Here is a 24,433-nt window from a genome sequence, read left to right as displayed (position 1 = left end):
TCAAATGTTATTTCTAAAAGTATAAAAACCCACCAGTGGAATTAAAAATGATAATTACCTTTCACATCACTGTGGAAGGTAAAAAGCAAATATAGATTCTACATGACAAATTACAAGAAGCAAAGACAAAAAAATATTAAAAAATAAAACTGAGAACATAAAACAACCTGACAGAATTAAGGCTACATATAACAGTGAAAACAGTAAAGGAAATTGCCTTAAACTGTTTTTTTATTAGGAAGGAAATGTTTTCAGGAAGAATAACAAAACTAAATCAAATTTTAAAACCTACAGAAAATGACATACAAAGATTTCAAGTAAAAGGATGCATAAAGTTTATCATGCATGGACAAAAGAAAGCAATTGAGCATGGAAATGCTAGCAGCAAACAAGGAAATATTTAAGGCAAAGAGCATTAGTTAAGATGAAAAGGATCATTTTATAATTCTAAAATTGGCACTCAATCGTGTGAACTAAATGGTATTAAATCCTTGTACATTAAATATGTAATATCAAAATATACAAAATAAAAGCTAAGAATTAAAGCAATAAATTCATGGGGGGAAATTATACCGATAAAATTAACACCTGTGCTGTGTGCTTGTTGCTCAGTAGCGTCTGACTCTTTGCTACCGCATGGACTGTAGCCTGCCAGGCTCCTCTGTCCATGGGGATTCTCCAGGCAAGAATCCTGCAGTGGGTTGTCATGCCCTCCTCCAGGGGATCTTCCCAACCCAGGGATTGAACCCAGGTCTCCCACATTGCAGGTGGATTCTTTACCATCTGAGCCACCAGGGAAGCCCAAAATAAACATATAGATATTTATAATATTGTATAAGTACATTAATAATTAAACTAACATGCATCAATTGGCTTCCCTGAAGATGCAGCCATTAAAGAATCTGCCTGCAATACAGGAGACATATGAGACATGGGTTTGATCCCTAAGTCAAGAAGATCCCCTGGAGGAGGAGATGGCAACCCATATCAGTATTCTTGCCTGAAAAATCCCGTTGACACAGGAGACTGGCAGGCTACAGTCCATACGATTGCAGAGTCAGATACAACTGAGTGACGAAGCACATTCACGCACGCACACAGGAAAAATATGAATGAGCCAAAGCTTTTACAGGGGTTATCACCTCATTTTAAATAGGCATGCAATATTTGGGGGAAATATTATCCCTAATTGGGCTTCCCTGGTGGTGCAGGCAGTAAAGAATCTGACTGCAAAGCAGGAGACCTGGGTTAGATCCTGGGTCAGGAAGATCCCTGGAGAAGGGAATGGCTTCCCACTCTAGTATTCTTACCTGGAGAATTTCACGGACAGAGGAGCCTGGAGGGCTACATTCCATGGAGTCACAAAGAGTCCGAAAGGACTAAGCAACTAACACTTTCATTTTTATCCCTAATTAGCCAAAAGGACCCACAAATTCTAAAATGTGAAAACTATATTAGCCACATTCTTTGACTATAAAACTAGGAATCATTAGCAATGTTTATACTAAAATATATCAACACTAAAATTTAAAACAACACACAAAATTACTATAAAGAAACTGGTGTTAAAAATGAACAATATATTGTAACCGATTATGCCAATTATTGGATAAGAGGTTTTTATTTTTTATTGAAAAATAAAGAAGTAAACTAATGCTCAAAACAATTTCCTTTAAAACAAAGGTGCCCTAGAGAAAATTTAAAGTATTAGTTAATTCAGTAAAAGTTGTAAAAGGCAAAGGAGAAAAGGAAAATATACCCATCCGAATGCAGAGTTCCAAAGTATAGCAAGGAGAGATAAGAAAGCCTTATAAGGGAGGGGCGGGGGAAGCTGCGGAGGGAGGGGACAGGGGTCACTGCCGTGCGTGCCCTGCACTCTGTCCCGCAGTTGCCGCCAACGGCCTGTCTCGTCGCCCGCACGTCATGCCGCTGCCCCGCAGAAATGCTTCGATTACCCGAAGTCCTTCGCCAGATGAGGCCAGTGTCCAGGGCACTGGCTCCTCATCTCACTTGGGCTTATGCCAAAGATGTAAAATTTGGTGCAGATGCTCGAGCCTTAATGCTTCAAGGTGTAGACCTTTTAGCCGATGCTGTAGCCGTTACTATGGGGCCAAAGGGAAGGACAGTGATTATTGAACAGAGCTGGGGAAGGGAAGTCCCAAAGTGACAAAGGATGGTGTGACTGTTGCAAAGTCTATTAATTGAAAAGATAAATATAAAAATATTGGCGCTAAGCTTGTTCAAGATGTTGCCAATAACACAAATGAAGAGGCCGGGGATGGCACCACTACTGCTACTGTACTGGCACGCCTTATTGCCAAGGAAGGCTTCGAGAAGATTAGCAAAGGTGCTAATCCAGTGGAAATCAGGAGAGGTGTGATGTTAGCTGTTGATGCTGTAATTGCTGAACTTAAGAAGCAGTCTAAACCAGTGACAACCCCTGAAGAGATTGCTCAATTCAGTTCAGTCGTTCAATCGCTCAGTCGCTCAGTCATGTCCGACTCTGCGACCCCATGAATCGCAGCACGCCAGGCATCCCTGTCCATCACCAACTCCCGGAGTTTACCCAAACCCACGTCCATCGAGTCAGTAATGCCATCCAACCATCTCATTCTCTGTCGTCCCCTTCTCCTCCTACCCTCAATCCTTCCAAGCATTAGGGTCTTTTCCAATGAGTCAACTCTTCACATGAGGTGGCCAAAGTATTGGAGTTTCAGCTTCAACATCAGTCCTTCCAATGAACACCCAGGACTGATCTGCCTTAGGATGGACTGGTTGGATCTCCTTGCAGTCCAAGGGACTTTCAAGAGTCTTCTCCAACACCACAGTTCAAAAGCATCAATTCTTCGGCGCTCAGCTTTCTTCATCGTCCAACTCTCACATCCATACATGACCACTGGATAAACCATAACCTTGACTAGACGGACCTTTGTTGGCAAAGTAATGTCTCTGCTTTTAAATATGCTATCTAGGTTGGTCATAACCTTCCTTCCAAGGAGTAAGCGTCTTAATTTCATGGCTGCAATCACCATCAGCAGTGATTTTGGGGCCCAAAAAAATAAAGTCTGACACTGTTTCCACTGTTTCCCCATCTATTTCCCATGAAGTGATGGGACCAGATGCCATGATCTTAGTTTTCTGAATGTTGAGCTTTAAGCCAACTTTTTCACTCCTCTTTCACCTTCATCAAGAGGCTCTTTAGTTCTTCTTGACTTTCTGCCATAAGGGTGGTGTCATCTGCATATCTGAGGTTATTGATATTTCTCCCGGCAATCTTGATTCCAGCTTGTGTTTCTTCCAGCCCAGCGTTTCTCATGATGTACTCTGCATATAAGTTAAATAAGCAGGGTGACAATATACAGCCTTGACGTACTCTTTTTCCTATTTGGAACTAGTCTGTTGTTCCATGTCTGCAAATGGAGACAAAGGAATTGGCAACATCATTTCTGATGCCATGAAAAAAGTTGGAAGATAGGGTGTTATCACATTAAAGGATGGAAAAACACTGAATGATGAATTAGAAATTATTGAAGGCATGAAGTTTGATAGAGGATATATTTCTCCATACTTTATTAATACATCAAAAGGTCAGAAATGTGAATTCCAAGATGCATATGTTCTATTGAGTGAAAAGAAAATTTCTAGTGTCCAGTCCATTGTTCCTGCTCTTGAAATTGCCAATGCTTCACCAGAAGCCCTTGGTCATAATTGCTGAAGATGTGGATGGAGAAGCTCTAAGTACCCTTGTTTTGAATAGGCTGAAAGTTGGTCTTCAAGTTGTGGCAGTCAAAGCTCTGGGTTTTGGTGACAATAGAAAGAACCAGCTTAAAGACATGGCTATTGCTACTGGTGGTGCAGTATTTGGAGAAGAAGGACTAAATCTAAATCTTGAAGATGTTCAGTCTCATGACTTAGGAAAAGTTGGAGAGGTCATTGTGACCAAAGATGATGCCATGGTCTTGAAAGGAAAAGGTGACAAGGCTAAAACTGAGAAGCGTATCCAAGAAATCATTGAGCAGTTAGATATCACAACTAGCGAATACGAAAAGGAAAAACTGAATGAATATCTGGCAAAACTCTCAGATGGTGTTGCTGTGCTGAAGGTTGGTGGGACAAGTGATGTTGAAGTGAATGAAAAGAAAGACAGAGTTACAGATGCCCTTAATGCTACATGAGCTGCTGTTGAAGAAGGCATTGTTTTGGGAGGGAGCTGTGCCCTGCTTCAGTGCATTCCAGCCTTGGAGTCAATAACTCCAGGTAACGAAGACCAAAAAATAGATATAGAAATAGTTAAAAAAAAAAAACACTCAAAATTCCTGCAATGACCATTGCTAAGAATGCAGGTGTTGAAGGATCGTTGATAGTTGAGAAAATTATGCAGAGTTCTTCAGAAGTTGGTTATGATGCTATGCTTGGAGATTTTGTGAATATGGTGGAAAAAGGAATCACTGACCCAACTAAGGTTGTAAGAACTGCATTACTGGATGCTGCTGGAGTGGCCTCTCTGTTAACAACAGCAGAAGTTGTAGTCACAGAAATTCCTAAAGAAGAGAAGGATCCTGGAATGGGCGGCATGGATGGAATGGGAGGTGGTATGGGAGGTCGCATGTTCTAATTCCTAGAATAGTGCTTTGCCACTATTAATGAACTGTGAGAGGAGGCTCAAGGCAGTGTTCCTCACCAATAACTTCAGGAGAGGTCAGTTGAAGGAGATGACTGAAGAAAAGACTGGCTGATGTTTAAGAAAATAACTATAACCATCAGTTACTGGTTTCAGTTGACAACATACAATGGTTTACTGCTGTCATTGTCCATGCCTACAGACAATTTATTTTGTATTTTTGAATAAAGACATTTGTACATTCCTGATAAATGAGCTTAAGAGCCATGTACCAAGGTACTGTTTTCAACTTAAATCACTGAGGCATTTTTACTACTCTTCTGTTAAAATCAGGATTTTAGTGCTTGCTATCACCATATGAAAAGTTAAGGAGCAGCATTTCTGTGAAGAGTAAGAATAATTGTGTACAAAGTAGAGAAATATCCAATTATGTGACAACCTTTGTGTAATAAAAATTATTTAAAGTTAAAAAAAAGCCTTATTAAGTGAACAATTCAAAGAAATAGAGGAAAACAACAGGATGGGAAAGACTAGCGATCTCTTCAAGAAAATTAGAGATAATGAGGGAACATTTCATGCAAAGATAGGCATAATAAAAGATAGAAATGGTATGGGCCTAACAGAAGCAGATGATGTTAAGAAGAGGTGGCATGAATACACAGAAGAACTGTACAAAAAGTCTTAATGACCTGGAAAAACACAATGTCATGATCACTCCCCTGGTGCAAGACATTCTGGAGTGTGAAGTCAAGTGGCCCTTAGGAAGCATTACGAACAAAGCTAGTAGAGATGATGGAATTCCTTAAGTGCCAAGTCGCATCAGTCATGTCCAACTCATTGAGACGCTATGAATTGTAGCCCACCAGCCTCCTCTGTCCACGGAATTCTCCAGGCAAACATACTAGAGTGGGTTGCCATGCCCTTATCCAGGGGATCTTCCCAACCCAGAGATGAACCCATCTCTCTTGTCTCCTGCATTGGCAGGCAGGTTCTTTACCACTAGTACCACCTGGGAAGCCCAGGTGGAATTACAGCTGAGCTAGTTCAAATCCTAAAAGATGATGCTGTTAAAGTGCTGTACTTAATATGCCAGGAAATCTGGAAAACTCAGGAGTGGCCACAGGACTGGAAAAGGTAGGTTTTCATCCCAATCCCAAAGAATGGAAATGCCAAAGAATGTTCAAACTACTTTTTCATTTGCACTCATTTCACATGCTAGGAAGGCAATGCTCAAAGTCTTTCAAAATAGGCTTCAACAGTATGTGAACCAAGAGATTCCAGATGGATTTAGAAAAGGCAAAGGAACCAGAAATCAAATTGCCAACATCTATTGGATCATAGAAAAAGCAAAAGAATTCCAGAAAGACACCTACTTCTTCTTCATTGACTACACTAAAGCCTTTGACTATGTGGATCACAACAAACTGTGGGAAATTCTTAAAGAAATGGGATTACCAGACCACTTGACCTGCCTCCTGAGAAACCTGTATGCAAGTTAAGAAGCAAGTTAGAACCGGACATGGAACAACGGACTGGCTCCAAATTGGGAAAGGAGTATGTCAAGGCTGTATATTGTTATCCTGCTTATTTAACTGATATGCAGAGTACATCAGGCAAAATTCTAGGCTGGATGAAGCTTAAGCTGGAATAAAGATTGCCAGGAGAAATATCAATAATCTGATATATGCAGATGACACCACTCTAATGGCAGAAAGCAAAGAGGAACTAATGGAGAAGGCAATGGCAACCCACTCCAGTACTCTTGCCTGGAAAATCCCATGGACAGAGGAGCCTGGTAGGCTCTGGTAGGTTTCTGGGGTCTCTAAGAGTCGGACATGACTGAGCGACTTCACTTTTCATTTTCATACATTGGAGAAGGAAATGGCAACCCACTTCGGTTTTCTTGCCTGGAGAATCCCAGGGACGGGGGAGCCTGATGGGCTGCCATCTATGGGGTCGCACAGAGTTGGACACGACTGAAGCGACTTAGCAGCAACAGCAAAAAGGAACTAAAGAGCCTCTTGATGAAGGTGAAAGAGGAGAGTGAAAAAGCTGGCTTAAAACTCAACATTCAAAAAACAAATAGCATGTCATTCAGTCCCATTGCTTTATGGCAAATAGATGAGGAAACAGTGGAAACAGTGGCAGACTTCATTTTCTTGGGCTCCAAAATCACTGCAGATGGTGACTGCAGCCATGAAATTAAAAGATGCTTGATCCATGGAAGAAAAGGTATGACAAACCTATACAGCATATTAAAAAGTAGAGACATCACTTTGCCAACAAAGGTCCATATAGTCAAATCTACAGTTTTTTCAGTTGTCATGAACAAATGTGAGAGTTGGACCATAATGAAGACTGAGTGCCCCAAAATTGATGGTTTTGAACTGAGGTGCTGGAGAAGACTCCTGAGAGTCCCTTGGACTGCAAGGAGATCCAATCAATCCATCCTAAAGGAGATCAATCCTGAATATTCATTGGCAGGACTGATGCTGAAGCTGAAGCTCCAATAGTTTGGTTACTTGATGCAAACAGCCAACCCTGGAAAAGCCCCTGATGCTGTGAAAGATTGAGGGCAAGAGGAGAAGAGGGCAACAGAGGATGTCTGGGTGGCATCATCTACTCAATGGACATGAGTTTGAGCACATCCTGGGAGATAGTGAAAGACAGGGAAGCCTGGCATGCTGCAGTCCATGGGGTCGCAAAGAGTTGGACAAGACTGACTGACTGAACAACAACAAGAAAAAGGTAAAAGAAAATTTGTCAAAGGAAAAATAGTATGAACATTATAAAGATCTTAATATTGACTCTAAAAATTATCAATGAAACAAAAACAAAAGAAAAACAGATACATTTAATATCTTTGCTACCTTTCAACCCAGTCTCAAATTATTTGCTTCCATTTGTAAAGGTGTTCTTGGTAGCCATAGTCAGATATACTGTTTATGTGTATATAAAATGAGGCTTTGTTGGGGTCTTGGTAAAAGCAAATGATCTAGGACCAGGCAAGAGATAGAAAATTAGCACTATAGTAATAGACATGGAAATAAAAGTGTACTTTAAAAATTTCTGAAAGCTTCCAGGATTAAAATTCATCAAACTTTCCTGACTATGCAAGTTTTTCCTGACTCTCAAAAGAAAAGAAATTGCTGAATGAGGACACTGAGTCTCGGTGGCCTTGAGGGCAAGAGAATACAAGGAGCCAGGAGAACAAAGATAGGGGAGCCACATCACAAGCATGGTAACTTTAATGCACCTGCAGAGTAACCACAGGACTCTAGACACCATTCCATTTCCGTTTTGTGAGACATCCCAATAGGTCCTGAAAATGGATATTCACATCAGTTGAGGAAACACTTCATTTTGCAGGTTGTAACCACTGGCCTATTTCTAGAAAGGAAAAAGGAATAGAAATATACATTTAGTGTATCTGTAGACTATCTCTGAACTCATGCAAAAGGGACTAAGTAATCTACAAAGTGTGGGGGGTTTCTACTATTATTGTTCAATAAAATAAGAAACACATTATAAAAAGTCGAGAAAAATAAGATAACTACTGTAAAGCTTAGTTCAAAGAGAATGTTGCTGCTGCTGCTAAGTCGCTTCAGTCGTGTCTGACTCTGTGCGACCCCATAGATGGCAGCCCACCAGGCTCTGCCGTCCCTGGGATTCTCCAGGCAAGAACACTGAAGTGGGTTGCTATTTCCTCCTCCAATGTATGAAAGTGAAAAGTGAAAGTGAAGTCGCTCAGTCGTGTTTGACTCTTTGCGACCCCATGACCCCATGGACTGCAGCCTACCAGGCTCCTCCGTCCATGGGATTTTCCAGGCAAGAGTACTGGAGTGGGGTGCCATCGCCTTCCCCGAAAGAGAATGTTATGTATCATGTAAAAACAAAACAAAAATTAGAGTTCAGTTCAGTCGCTCAGTTGTGCCCAACTTTTTGTGACCCCATGAATCCCAGCACGCCAGGCCTCCCTGTCCATCACCAACTCCCGGAGTTTACCCAAACTCCTGTCCATTGAGTTGGTGATGCCATCTATCCTGCTCACCCTCTGTCGTCCCCTTCTCTTCCTGCCTTCAATCTTTCCCAATATCAGGGTCTTTTCAAATGAGTCAGCTCTTCGCATCGGGTAGCCAAAATATTGGAGTTTCAGCTTCAACATCAGTCCTTCCAATGAACACCCAGGATTGATCTCCTTTAGGATGGACTGGATGGATCTTCTTGCAGTCCAAGGGACTCTCAAGAGTCTTCTCCAACACCATATTTCAAAAGCATCAATTCTTCGGCACTCAACTTTCTTCACCATTCAACTCTCACATCCATACATGACTACTGGAAAAACCATAGCCTTCGCTAGATGGACCTTTGTTGGCAAAGTAATGTCTCTGCTTTTAAATATGCTATCTAGGTTGGCCATAACCTTCCTACCAAGGAGTAAGCGTCTTTTAATTTCATGGCTGCAATCACCATCTGCAGTGATTTTGGAGCCCAAAAAATAAAGTCAGCCATGTTTCCATTGTTTACCCATCTATTTGCCATGAAATGATGGGACTGGATGCCATGATCTTAGTTTTCTGACTGTTGAGCTTTAAGCCAACTTTTTCAATTTTCTCTTTCACTTTCATCAAGAGGCTGTTTAGTTCTTCTTCACTTTCTGCCATAAGGGTGGTGTCATCTGCATATCTGAGGTTATTGATATTTCTCCTGGTGGAAACAGTCTGTTGTTCCATGTCCAGTTCTAACTGTTGCTTCCTGACCCGCATACGGGTTTCTCAAGAGGCAGGTCAGATGGTCTGGTATTCCCATCTCTTTCAGAATTTTCCACAGTTTTTTGTGATCCACACAGTCAAAGGCTTTGGCATAGTCAATAAAGCAGAAATAGATGTTTAATATAAAAACCCTCAAGATGCAGAAAGAGCTATTCTGAGAAGAAAATATTTAGCCCCTAATGCCTCCATTAATTAAAAGTAAGTGTTTAAAAAAAAAAAAAAGCTAAGTATACACTGTAAGAAATTAGTAAAAGAACCATAAGAAAAAAAGTAAAGCAAAACCAGGTAACAAACCAGGAAGGTAGAGAAAATAGAAATACACACCAGAATTACTTGGGTGGGGGATCAAGATAACAGAATATAAGGATCTGGAGTTCACCTCTCCCCACAGGTACATCAGGAATATGTCAACAAATGGAACAATTTGCACAGAGAACCTACTGAACACTAGCAGAGGACCTTAGACACCTACCAGGACAAGAAAAGATCCTTGTGTAACTGGTACGACAAGTAAGAGAAAGGAAAGCAAAAGAAAAGCAGAAATGGGATAGGACTCTCATCCCTGGTGGGGGACTGAAAAAGAGAAGAGGTTATCACCTGGGAGGCCCCCTCACTGGCAGGGAGATCAGCTGAGATAGAAGGGGAGCTTTGGGGGCTATCAGAGGAAAGTGCAGCAAACAGTCTGTGGCAGGCAGGACAGAATGAGACTTACATAGACAGTCCAGGACATAGCCCTGTGTGCCCAAGCCTGAGATGGGGGTCCATCAGTGCTGGCAGGGGCTGGATGCTGGAGCATGGGGTTAGGAGAGTGGACCTAGGGAGAGGACTGCTGTTGGCTGTGCAGGGATTGCCTGAGGGTATGGGAGTGAGGAATGCTCCTCAAAGAGGCCTGGATGGCCATAGAAGTGAGTCAGCATTGTTGAGTGATGCGCAAAGGGTGAGGTCACAGTCACAACCTCTCTCTCCACACTCCAGCCCTGCCTCTGCAAGCTCGAGGAGGGGCTCCTCCAAGAGCAAGCACTCCTGCCCCCAGTCACTGCCACCTTACTGCCCTCCCCCAGACCGAGCAAGTGTGCCCATGTCAGTTGAGAAGTTTCAAGAAATGTTTAACAAGGACCTAGAAGAGCTAATGAACAAACAATGATGAGCAATAAATGAAACCTATACTAGGAGGAATTAATAGCAGAATAACTGAGGCAGAAGAATGGATAAGTGAGAAGATAGGATGTTGGAAAACACTGCTAACAGAACAGAATAAAGAAAAAAAGAATGAAGAGAAATGATGGCAGTTTCAGAGGCTTCTGGGACAATATTAAACTAAAACATTCAAAATTATAGGGGTTCCAGAAGAAGAAAAAGAGAAAGTGTCTAAGAAAATATTTGAAGAGATTATAGTCAAAAACTTCCCTAACATGGGAAAATAAATAGTGACCCAGGTCCACGAAGCACAGAGAGTTCCATACAGGACAAACCCCAAGAGAAACATGCTAAGACATACATTAATCAAACTAATAAAAATTAAATACAAACAAAAAATATTAAAAGCAACAAGGGAAAAGCAAGAAATAATACCCAGGGAATACCCATAAGGTTATCCGCTGAGTTTTCAGCAGAAACTCTGCAAGCCAGAAGGGAGTGGCGCGGTACATTTCAAGTGATGAAAGGGAAAAAACACTACAACCAAGAATACTCAATATAGCAAGGCTCTCATTCAGATTCAACAGAGAAATGAAAACTTTTACAGACAAGCAAAAGCTAAGAGAATTCAGCACCACCAAATTAGTTTTAAACAAATGATATAGGAACTTCTCTGTATCATTTGGCAAGCATATCATAGGTGGGAAACACAAGAAAAGACAACAGAAAAGGGAAGAAAAAAGACCTACAAAAACAAACCCAAAACAACTAAGAAACTGGCAACAGGAACATGCATAATAATAATAACTTTAAATGTAAATGGGTAAATGCTCCAGCCAATCAACATCGAATATCTTCAATCAAAACCACTGAATACAGTTCAGCTCTAAACTGAAAGATTAATAGACAGGGAAAAGAGCTTATCCCAGCAAAGAATGAATGGTAAATTTGAGACGATCTATCAACACAACAGTTCATATTAATACATCAAAAATAAACTATGAACTGGCATTACCATTATTATACTTTCATCCCTGGTAGCAGAATTCTTTTTAGGGAAAAGGAGAACCAGACATGGGACAACTGATTTGTTCACACTTGGAAAAGGAGTATGACAAGGCTATATATTGTCACCTTGTTTGTTCAACTTCTATGCAGAGTACATCATGTGAAATGCCAGGCTATATGAAGCACAAGCTGGCATCAACATTGCCAGGAGAAATATCAACAACCTCAGATATGCAGATGAGAGACAAGAAGGCCTTCTTCAATGAACAGTGAATCAAACTAGAAGAAAACAACAGAAGGGGAAAGACTAGAGAGCTCTTCAGGAAAATTGGAAACATCAAGAAAATATTGTGCCAAAAGATAGGCACAAAAAAGGACAGAAATAGTAGAGATATAGTAGATGCTGAAGAGATCAAAAAGAGATGGGAAGAATACACAGAACTGTACTAAAAAGATCTAAATGAATGAACCAGATTACTAAGATGGTGTGGTCAGCCACCCAGAGGCAGATATTCTGGAAAGCAAAGTCAAGTGGGCCTTAGGAAGAACTCTGTTACTAAAGCTAGTGAATGTGACAGAATTCCAGTAGAACTATTCAAAACCCTAAAGGATGGTGACATCAAGGTGTTTCATTCAATATGTCAGCAAATTGGAAGACCCAGCAGTGGCCACAGGACTGGAAAAGGTCAATACTCATCCCAATTCCCAAGAAGGGTAGTACCAAACATTGTGCTGACCATCGTACAATTGCACTGTCTCCCATGCTAGTAGGATTATGCTTAAAATCTTGCATGCTAGGCTTCAGCAATATGTGAACCTTCAGATGTCCAAGCTTGATTTAAAAAAAGAAAAGGAACCAGAAATCGAATTGCCAACATTCTCTAGATGATAGAGAAAGCAAGGAAATTTCAGAAAAACATCTACTTCTGTTTCATTGACTACTCCAAAGCCTTTGACTGTGTGGATCATAATAAACTGTGGAAAGCTCTAAAAGAGATGGGAATACCAGACCATCTTGCCCATCTCCTGAGAAACCTGTGGGTCAAGAAGCAATAGTTAGAACCCTGTATGGAACAACTGATTGGTTCAAGATTGAGAAAGGGGTACAACAGGGCAGTCTGCTGTCACCCTGTTTGTTTAACATATATGCTGAGCATATCATGAGAAATGCCAGACTGGATGAGTTACAAGCTAGAATCAAGATAGGCAGGAGAAACATCAACAACCTCAGATATGCGGATGATACCACTCTAATGGCAAAAAGCGAAGATCAACTAAAGAGCCTCTTGATGATGGTGAAGGAGGAGAGTGAAAGAGCTGGCTTAAAACTAAATATTAAAAAACACTAAGATCATGGAATCTGGCCACATTTCTTCATGGCAAATGGAGGAGGGTAAAGTGTAAGTACTGACAGATTTCCTCTTCTTGGGCTCTAAAATCTCTGTGGATGGTGACTGTAGCCATGAAATCAGAAGACGTTTGCTTATTGGCGGGAAAGCTATGACAAACCTAGACAGTGTGTTGAAAGCAGGGACATTACTCTGCCAACAAAGGTCTGTGTGGTCAAAGCTATGGTCTTTCCAGTGGTCATGTACGGTTGTGAGAGCCAGACTGTAAATAAGGTGGAGTGCAGAAAAATTGATGCCTTTGAACTGTGGTGCTGGAGAAGACTCCGGAGAGTCCCTTGGATAGCAAGGAGATCAAACCAGTCAATCTTAAGGGAAATCAAGCCCAAATACTTATTGGAAGGACTGATGCTGAAGCTGAAGCTCCAGTATTTTGGTTATCTGATGCAAACAGCTGACTCATTGGAAAAGTCCCTGATGCTGGGAAAGATCTAGGGCAGAAGGAAAAGAGGGCATCAGAGGATGAGATGACAGGATGGCATCACTGATGCAATGGACATGATCTTGGCAAAATTCGGGAGATGGTGAGGGACAGGGAGGCCTGGCATGCTGCAGTCCATGGTGTCACAAAGAGTCGGACATGACTGGGTGACTGAACAACAATGCAGATGATACCACTCTAATGGCAGAAAGTGGAGAGGAACTAAAGAGCCTTTTGATAAGGGTGAAAAAGGAAAATGAAAAAGCTGGCTTAAAACTCAACATTCAAAAACTAAAATCATGCATCCAGTCCCATCACTTCACGGCAAATAGATGGAGAAAAAGTGGAAGCAGTAACAGATTTTCTTTTCTTGGGCTCCAAAATCACTGCAGACGGTGGCTATAGCCATGAAATTAAAAGACTCTTGTTCCTTGGAAGGAAAGCTATAACAAACCTAAATAGTGCTTTAAAAAACAGGATATCACTTTTCTGGCAAAGGTCCTTCTAGTCAAAGCTATGATTTTTTCCAGTAGTCATGTACAGATGTGAGAGTTGGATCATAAAGAATGCTGAGTGCCAAAGAATTAATGCTTTCAAATTGTGGTGCTGGAGAAGATTCTTGAGAGACCCTTGGATAGAAAGGAGATAAAACCAGTCTATTTTAAAGGAAATCAACCTTGAATATTCATTGGAAGGACTGATGCTGAAGCTAGAATACTTTGTCCACCTGCTGTGAAGGGCCAACTCATTGGAAAAGACCCTGATTCTGGGAGAGATTGAAGGCAGAAGAAGACAGGGGTGGCAGAGGATGAGATGCTTAGCTAGCCTCACTGACTCAATGGACATAAATTTGAGCAAATTCTGTGAGATAGTGGAGGACAGAGGAGCCTGGCTTGTTGCAGTCCTTGGGGTTGCAGTGAGCCAGACATGACTTAGCAACTGAACAACAGCAATGACAACTGCTTTTGTTAAAAGACGCTTTGACTGGGAAGTGATTCCTCTGGTGCCTGGAAGGATATTCATGCCGAGATTTCTAAAGAAGAAAGATGTAATCTTTATTCATGAAGGAGATTTTTATTTGTGTAGTCCCTAGGACCAACTGGGGTGGAATAGAATAAGAAATAAATTGAAAGGAACATAAGGAAAGCACAAAAGATGGTAGATGTGTGAGAAAATCTGTTTCATTTCTATGTAACTTTACCTTAACTCTTTAATTACTAAGTAGTAGTAAAATTTCTTATAAAAAAGCAAATGTACTGAATTTTGCATTTGTGTTGTCACAGATCCAAATTAAGATATTGTGAGAAAAAAACTGAAGCAAGGAGGGAGACAGAAATAAAGAGAAGTAAACCTTGAAAGCACAGAGTTGGGTCACTGGTCAATTTTAACCACATCTCCCCAAATCAAGGAAACCTACCTAACATCTGAGTTACATGTGGAAAACTATTTCATCATTTCGACAGAAGTTAAGAAAAGTGTTCCACTGAATTCAATAAAAAGTTTTGAAACTGTATCAGTCAGGGCTCCTCAGAGAAATAGAACCAGACTTCCACATGAGGTGGAGAGGCTGCTTTCACTCGCAAAAGAAGACTGCAGAAATCAGAGGATCAGTGTCCCCAGCTTCAGGATCCCGTTACTTCCTAGTCAATGGCCTCACTTTACGGTAGACACCCTGAAAGGCTGGGAGTTCAAGTTGCATTGATATTCAGCCAGTGACAGGATGAGATTCTCAGCTTGATTTTCAGCAATCTTGGCGCTTTGGCTACAGGAGACAGCTTCTCCTTCTAGACATACAGAAGACTGTAGGTCACTAGTGCAGTGTTTGAGCTAGGAAATCAAATCTCTGATCTCATCCTTTCCTTTTCCCACACTGTCCAGCAATTTTAGCAGCCACATCCAATCTCATTATATTCATCAGTTTGACAAAATGTTCAAAAATATATTTACAATTACTCGGCTATTTGCATCTTATAAGTGGTTGACTAGGAGTAAGTGAAGGTAATATTTTTCATAGCTCTACTGCCATTTCACTCTATGGACTACCCGTGCTCTCTTTACTACTGGAAATAGAATCACTGGCATCTTTAAATCAAGTCACATTTGAGATTCAATTCCATAGGCCCTAGAACAAATTCAGGAGACTCATCCTAAAATTCTGTTTCTCAAGAGCCATTCCTGGCACCAAATCTGTACAAAAACCCTTATTATAGGCACATAATAAGTACATAGTAAATATTAACTTTCATTATTAAAGTCACCACTGAGCTATTTAACTCCAAGTTCCTCTACTCCACCATTCTTGCCCTTAAAAAAGAGGCATATTTAATACTACTGAACTGAGTAATTCACTTATAAACAAAACAATCACTCATTTTTTATTAGGAAAACAGTAATTTCACAAACTTTCATATCACATTTACACAGATTATTTTGCAACCTTTTTTTTCTTTAAATCAGGATGACCAGATGTGATAAATTTTCCTCTAAAATATCTAATTTCATTTAATTTGGCAAATTCTTCAAATGTAGAAAAATATAGCAAGGTAATTTAAATAATCATCAATATATACGTTTACTTAGATTTACCAGTGAGCATAATTCTACACTTCCACATGTGTTATCTCTGTTTCCCCATTCATCCTTTCCGTATTCATTCTGTTTTCCCTCCCCTCTCCTGTCTCTCATTTTTTGCTCTAAACCATTCATAATTTCAAATTTTATAACACTTCATCACTAAATACTTCAAAACATATATTTTAACAATAAAAGCATTCTCCTATATAGCCACACTATCATAACCAGGCCTAAGAAAATTAACAATTTGATAGTATTATCTAAATGAAATCCATTTTTGAAAGCTTCTTATTTTAACATTCTCTCAAAGATATCTTTCATAGCCCTTTTAAAAAATCTAGAATCTAATCAGTGTGTACCCATTTGCATTCAGTTATTATGTCTCTAAGTTCTAATGAACTCAGCTTTTTAAATCACTCATATTGCTTATCTTGGCTCATGTCATATTACTGTAGTTATCTTGGCAAATTCTGTATCTGTCCTATATTTCCTTCTGAACAGACTCATGATAAACATTTTGGCAAGAATACAACATAGATGATTGTTTGTGCTTATTACATTATACTAGGAGACACTATTGTGGCATTCTCTTACTCTGGCCCGGGGAAGGACATTTGTTTTCCTCATCATGTTCTTACTAAAAATCTAACTGCTTTTAACTGTCATTTTCAATGGGGAAGCCAATTTCATGCACCCTTAGAAATAATAGCAGATTATTTTGCTACCTTTTTTTATTCATCATCTGGTCATCATGACCAGATGTCATAAATTTTCCTCTAAAATATCTAATCCCATCTATAGTATCCATGATCTTAGATACATTTTGATTTCTCAAATACTTTGTCACACATTTGTTTCCCATTGTTAGCAATATTGAAAACTGCAGAATATTTCTAACCCAGTAGGACAAAGCTGGCTTATCAAGTTGAAGTGAAATTATTAAATTATAATATTTATTTTACAATGATTAATAGATCTTGTATTTTCTTTCCCAATATATATTATAAAAAGATAACAATTCTTCTGTTTTCAATTTGTTTTGTTTTTTACCCCCTTGAAATTAAAAAGATATATATTGGTATAAGCACTTAGGTAAACAAACACAAGACATGTTTGGTAATAAATGTAACAAATGTTGTAAATAGTATAGCTCATAATTTATGCCTGTTTTATGACTTAACACTAACTTGTTATTTCATTTTCAACTTAAATCAACTTGTTACTTCTTTTTCTTTTTCCTTCTCTACCTTGAGCTAAATTCTTTGTTTCACATAAACTTGAGAAGCTCTGATCAACTGCTGATGAAGACCATCTCTCTTTTCTGTCTCTTTACAAATTGCATGAATACAAATGTAGGCATTGAGTGTTTTTAAACTTCAAGTTTATTTATTTTAATATAATTTTATCTACTTAATATAATCAATGTTTTCTAAGGGATTTTTTAGAGAAAAAATACCTACTTAAGGAAAAAAATCTAAATCATTTTTCTATGCAACAGAAAACTATTGAGTGACTTGTTTTTAAAAGTCATCTCATCTCTGCAAGACTCAGAGAGGCTAAAAAATGTTGGAACAACTAGATACTGTGTGCTAGATGAATAAAGTAAAACTCCAAATTCTTTCTAAAAGGCTTGAAATTCTATTTAAGCACCAAAAGGTAGGACCTGACTGAAACAGCAGTTATATATGCCTGGGTATGGTATAAGGCATAATACCTACTAGAGATCAGAAGGATAGAAAATTATTATTGGCTGGTTTTGTTGTTTAATTGTTAAGTCATGTCTGACTCTTTTGCACCTGACTGAAACAGCAGTTATATATGCCTGGGTATGGTATAAGGCATAATACCTACTAGAGATTAGAAGGATAGAAAATTATTATTGGCTGGTTTTGTTGTTTAATTGTTAAGTCATGTCTGACTCTTTTGCGACTCCATGGAACGTAGCCCACCAGCCTCAGTGGAATTCTCCAGGCAAAAATACTAGAAGGAATTGCCATTTCCTTCTCCAGGGGATCTTCTGGACCTAGGGATCAAACCCAGGCCTCCTGCATTGTCAGGCAGATTCTTTACCACTGAGCCACCAGGGACCTGGTTGGATAAAACTCAAAAAAGCAAGTGTCTTCAATTAGGTCTCGTACATAGCTGGGATTTCAACATTCAGAAGAGACAAGGGTCAATACACGCTCTCTTCGTGTATCCTCCTTTTCCTAGAGATTTTGCCCTCCAGGTAGCTGATCCCATCTGTTTACATAAGTGTTATCTATGGACACTAAATTAATTGGGTATCTTTCCTTTCCCTTTATCTTCTTGAAGTTGGTTGAGAGCAGCTGTCTGAGATTCATAAATCTCCATCAGTTCTGGTGCTGTGCTGGCTGTTCAGCTCTAAGTAGGCAGCTTATGAGTTGTGATGATTTATAGTTTTAATCTTTTCTATAAATGAGTATGGAGGCTATGCACCAGGCCCATGTTTACAAAGAAAACATCAGATAAATAAGTAAATAAATAGATAAATAGGTTGATAGATAATCACAACAACCTTGAGATTAAGGCATAATGTTAAAAGGCATTAAGGTTGAAGAAACATATTTTCAACCCCCTCTTCTGAAGTGATTCCTAAAATGTTATTTGTTGTATCTGTAAATCTTTATGGATGAATAATTGGAAATATATCAGATTATTTTATTGTATCCACAATAGTAATACTTTAGAGTATGGCCATTATCTTACACATAGATTCTTAATTTATCTAACAAGCTTTAAATGAAGTCTCCTATCTTTATACATTTTCTAAAAGTATAATAGAAATATAAAGTATCAGAGACAAAAGATGTTTTAGAGTGAGTTTAATCTATGCCCAAGATTGCTAACGTATTTATGGCTAAAGTTACAGTAATAGTTGGGGCTTCACAGGTAGCACAGTAGTAAAGAATCTGAGGGCCGATGCAAGAGATGGGGGTTCAATGCCTCAGTTGGGAAGATCCTCTGGAGTAGGAAATGGCAAACCACTCCAGTATTCTTGCCTGGAAAATTCCATGGACAGATGAGGCTGGTGGGCTACATGCCAAAGTGTCACAGAAGAGTTGGACATGACTGAGCAATTGAGCACAAACCCTAAGCACATAGTAATAGTTGTCGGCAAAGATGAAGTGTAGACCGAGACTCAATTTTTCACTCTTTGGCCAATATAGCATGCTATCTGTGTTAAAGCTGTGTTAATATTTAATGTTAAAATAATTAGCTAATGAAAAGATAAATCTTTGAGTGTTTTATGTGAGTGGTATTCTTTAAAAATGTGTTCAAGACATATTTTAGACTATTCTGGGAAGTCTCACTTTGGACACTATGCATGTTCATTGGTTTACTGTGATGACCTCACTGATGGCTGAATTAATCGAAAGTATTTGCTTATACATTATGAGGCATTATAAATTTTGGCAACTATATTTTATTTCCTTTCTGTGAGATTGCCATTTTCTTTTTCTATTGATATTACAATAACTGCTTCAATGTTGTTGTTTTGTAGCTAAGTCGTGTCTGACTCTGCAACCCCATCGACTATAGCCAGCCAGGCTTCTCTGTCCATGGGATTTTCCAGGCAAAAATACTGGAGTGGGGGTTCCCTCAACCTGGGGATTGAACCTGTGTCCCTGCGTTGGCAGGCAAATTCTTCACCACTGAGTCACTAGAGAAGCCATGTATTCCTCCAATACAAAGTACTAATTTAATCCATTATGTGTATAGAGAAATGTTATAATTCAGTTTGTTAGAATAAGGTGCAGTAAATAAGCATTGAATGCAGTTTGACAAAACTATTTAAAAGTTATGGCATGGATTTCATTACTTTTTAAAATTAATATCTCAACTATTAATTCCATACTGGATGAGTGTAATTGTTAGGTTCCTGACTTTAAGGTCAGTAAGTGAAGCAGGAAAATTCTATGATCAATAAAAATACTTCCAGAATGTTCGTCCTCATATTCATTATCATCATTCTCATTACCACAGAGACCCTTCATTAATAAAATACAAGGTAAATTTATATACAGGTTTAACCCTGACTCTAGCACTTATTATCTGCAGAACATCAAGGAATTACAAAGTCAGGGCTTGAATTTTATAAAATAAGAATAACATTAGAACTTATGTAATGAGTTTTTATAAAGATTAAATGATTGAAATAGTTATAAAAGTGTGTGTCACAATGCCTAGCACATGGTAAGCACAGTGATTGTTGTAGTAGTTACAGTTATAGTAAAAAGTAGTAGTCATTGCTGTTGAGTCACTAAGTCATAGAGGAGTACTATTAAAGGATATAGGTAGGCTGGTAGTAGTAATATTGGTGCTGATACCTCATGTTTCCCTAATGTCAAACTTGTAGAAATGATCAATAAAGGGCCCTAAATTTAATGGAATTAATTTTAAATTATCTGTTTTCCAACAGCAAAATGGAAATAACAAAAATACTCTGAGGACAAAAAAAATCTCATACAGTTTTTATGAAAACTAGGCCAAGAGCAGCCACTTCAAAATATGCTTCAATATGTATTGATTACTTTGAATTACAGTTACTTAATAAGTGACCGATGAAAGAGTGACATTTGACCCTACTCTCTATCTATCTGAAAGCAAAAAATATATCTCCCTCATGAAAGGTGTCCTTCCTGTATTGGGAGGTAGAAAAGCATCATCAGAGAGAGAAAAATCAGAGCTGAGAGACCTATAAAAACAAATCTTATTAGTTCTCTATTAACTTTCAACCCAAGCCCAAACTTTGCTTAAATTCCTTACTAACTGAGCACCCAAAATTGTTTGTCTTTTCAATTTCTCTCAAATTTCTTGTTTCTTTGTCTAAGAAATATAAAAGTTGCCTCCTTTGGCCACTTAGGTCTTATTTCCATGAGAACTTTGTGTACACAAATTAAACTTTTTTTCTCCTGTTAATCTGTCTTCTATCAATTTTATTATCAGTCTAACCACAAGATGGGTAGAGGTGGAGAATTTCCCTCTCCATGACAGAATAAAATAAAATGGTATACATAAACACTTAGAACAGAGCCTTAGTGGCTCTCCTTGTGGCTCAGTGTTAAAGTGTCTGCCTGCCAATTGAGGACACACAGGTTCAATCCCCGAATCAGGAAGATCCCACATGCCGTGGAACAAGTAAGTCCACGTGCTACAACTATTAAGCCTGTGCTCAAGAGCCCAGTGGCCACAACTACTGAGGCCTGCATGCCCCAGAGCCCTTTCCACAACGAGAGAAGCCACCACAGTGAGAAGCCCACACACTGCAACGAGAGACTAGCCCCCACTCGCCACAGCTAGAAAAAACTTGTGAAGCAATGAAGACCCAGTGCAGTAAAAAAAAAAATAGTAAACAAAATTAAAATTATTAAATAAAAAAGAACAGTGCCTTACTCAAGAAAGATTATTATTTTCTATGTTATGATGTTTTTGTGGCACCACATCACTGGGCTGGGAAGTGATATTACTGAGGTTTAAATCTATTGTCTATAACCAAAAATTGTTCTTTAACCCAACACCATATTACCTCCCCAATCAGTGTGTTCTTACGACGAGTAGGAATTAACACACTGATCAATGAAGTTGAGTTTATTTATCCATCACAGTAGTGAGAATGCCATAACCCAGTCTAAGTGAATAAGTTTTCTATCATAGGGAATAGTTGACTAACTTAAGCGTTTTTATCGTATTAATATAACCTGGATTCTCTTGAGATCTGACTTCAGGAAAGCACTGTCAACACTGTGTTAACTCTGATGCTTTGTGACATCCTCTGGGTTTTCCCTGGGTCTATGCCTCCAAGCCTTGAGGTGATTTTAAGGGCCTAATTCCCTATTTTAACATTTCTTTCTTCTTAAAATAGTGGTGTCTGATATGTCCTTCTCTCTCTCTTTTTGATACATTTATTTTGCACTCAACCACTGAACTCATGTTGGCTTTACGTTAGGTTAATAATAGACTTTTAAATACCATTCTATTGTCTTACAGTTCTATAATGACCTCGTCTATATATTAATAACAATAGCCAATTGAAACCGTTGGAGAAGGTGATGACAACTCACTCTGGTATTCCTACCTGGAGAATTTCACGGACAGAGGAGCCTCACGGACTACAGTCCATGTGGTCGCAAAGAGTCAGACACGACTGAGCGACTTGCACTATTGAAATCATAATTTGTATATAATGTGCCTGAGTGTGTGTATGTGTATTTCTTTCTTTCTTCTACTTGGCTATCATCTAGTTTTTTGTATCTGGAAATTGATTCCCTTCTCAAAATTTAAAAAATATAGGGCCTTTATTTTTTCTATGTTTTTCTTCTCTCTGAGACTATGATTTATGTTAATTTACATGATATCATGTCCCATGTTTGAGACTCTGCTCATTGTTTACTATTTTCCTCTTTGTTTTGCTCAGATTTATAATTTTCTATGGGCCTATTTTCAACAAGTGGCACTAGTGGTAAAGAACCCACCTGCCAATGCAGGAGACTTAAGAGATACAGGTTCAATCTCTGGGTTGGTAAAATCCCCTGAAGGAGGTCATGGCAGCCCACACCAGTATTCTTGCCCAGAAAATCCCACTGATAGAGGAGCCTGGCAGGCTACAGTCCTGGTCCACAGTGTTGCAAAGAATCAGAAAGGACTGAAGCAACTTAGCACCCAAGCGCACAATTTTAAGTATACTTTCTCCTGTCTTCCATTAACCCTTATCAAGTGGTTTATTTTTCAGTTGTGGTACCCTTCAAGTTCTAGATTTTCCATTTGCCTTCTCCATGGTTTCTATGCTGAAATTACCTATACATTAACCCATTCTGTTTATTTAAGTTTATAACTATATTTATAATTGATGTTGTTGCTTAGTCACTAAGTCATGTCCAACTCTTTGTGATCCCATGGACTGTAGTCTGCCAGGCTCCTCTGTCGGACTTCCCAGGCAAGGATACTGGAGTGGGTTGTCATTTCTTTCTCCAGAGGATCTTCCAAACACAGGGATCAATCTTATGACTCCTGCATTGGCAGGCGGGTTCTTTACCATTGAGACATCAAAGATACCGGTTTTTAAATCCATGTCTATTGTTGTAATATCAAGGTCACCTTGGGTTTGTTCAAGAGTGCTATCAACTGTTTTGTTTTGTTTTTTAAGTATACGTGGCATTTTCCTGTTTATCACATATCCAATGACATCAGTAGGAATCTGGCTGCAGTCTTTTATATCTTACTTTTAGCAAGAGAGAAACTGTGTAAACAACTAATTATTATCTAATTTGAATGTGGCCACAAAGTAAAGTAAAGATTTTGGAGGGAGACAACAGAGGAAATGTCCATGTTTTTGAGACAGGAAATATTTTACAATCTTTTAAAAATAAGAATGTTCAGGATAACAAAGAATGCATTGCATCTTTAGCAATATAATTCAGATAAAATGTTTTCTAAAAATCAAAAGCTATATAAACATATAGTATAAGGAAATGATAATTCAGAGCTTCAGAACTTGTCTGCATCTTGGTTTGTCAGATAACCAATACAAGCTCTTTCCTCACCTGAAAAATACCTATTCCTGCCAGATCTAAGAACATTTACAAATAAATGACATTCCTGAGAACAATGAAAAATGCCCCTCAATCTGTTGAAAAGTGTAAAGCTTTTTGCAAATTTAATGTATGATGATCATTATTTCCTACAATTAAAAAAATTTTACACATTTAGAATAAATTGTTCTGTATCAGAAAGAATAAAATGCCTTAGGAGACAAAAGAACTAAATTTGGAAAATTATAAGACACTGATGGAAGAAATTGAAGACCACAGAAATGGATGAAAATATATACAGTGTTCTTGGATTGGAAGAATCACTATTGTTCAGATGAACATACTACCCAAGGTAATCAAAAGAGTCAATGCAACCCCTATGAAGTTGCCAATGTCATTTTTCATAGAAGAAATTGAAGACCACAGAAATGGATGGATGAAAATATATACAGTGTTCTTGGATTGGAAGAATCACTATTGTTCAGATGAACATACTACCCAAGGTAATCAAAAGAGTCAATGCAACCCCCATGAAGTTGCCAATGTCATTTTTCACAGAACTAGACAAAAAAATTTAAAATCTGTATGGTAAGACAAAAAACCCTAAATAGGCAAAGCAATTTTGAGAAAGAAATCAGGAGCAGGAGAAACTGGGCTCCCTAACTTCAGACAATACTACAAATCTACAGTAATCAAAACAGTATGGTATTACTAAAACAGACAAAGAGATCAATGGAACAGGACAGAAAACTCAGAAATAAATCCATGCACTTACGGTTAACTAATCTACAACAAAGAAATCAGGAACACACAACAGAGAAAAGATGGTGTTTGAAATAAATGACGCTTGGAAAACTCAACAGCTACATGTAAAATAATGAAGCTAAAATATTCTCAATGCCACATACAAAAATAAACTCAAAATGTATTAAAGACCAAAAGGT

The 24,433-nt window shown here is 38.7% G+C and overlaps 1 pseudogene across 1 annotated transcript; it reads left to right on the top strand.

Annotated features, from left to right (window-relative positions):
* The first annotated feature begins 1,910 nt into the window (after positions 1–1,910).
* On the top strand, positions 1,911–5,096 carry LOC145523080 (60 kDa heat shock protein, mitochondrial-like; annotated as a pseudogene). The gene is made up of 2 exons (XR_014066340.1): positions 1,911–2,461; positions 3,396–5,096. The product of XR_014066340.1 is annotated as a 60 kDa heat shock protein, mitochondrial-like (transcript).
* The last annotated feature ends 19,337 nt before the right edge of the window (positions 5,097–24,433 follow it).

Source organism: Giraffa tippelskirchi, chromosome 10 (assembly GCF_054371585.1).
Source record: "Giraffa tippelskirchi isolate mGirTip1 chromosome 10, T2T-mGirTip1v1.2.pri, whole genome shotgun sequence".
Taxonomy (NCBI): domain Eukaryota; kingdom Metazoa; phylum Chordata; class Mammalia; order Artiodactyla; family Giraffidae; genus Giraffa; species Giraffa tippelskirchi.
Note: the sequence above shows the minus strand (reverse complement) of the source record. Positions and strands in the feature narration are given on the sequence as shown.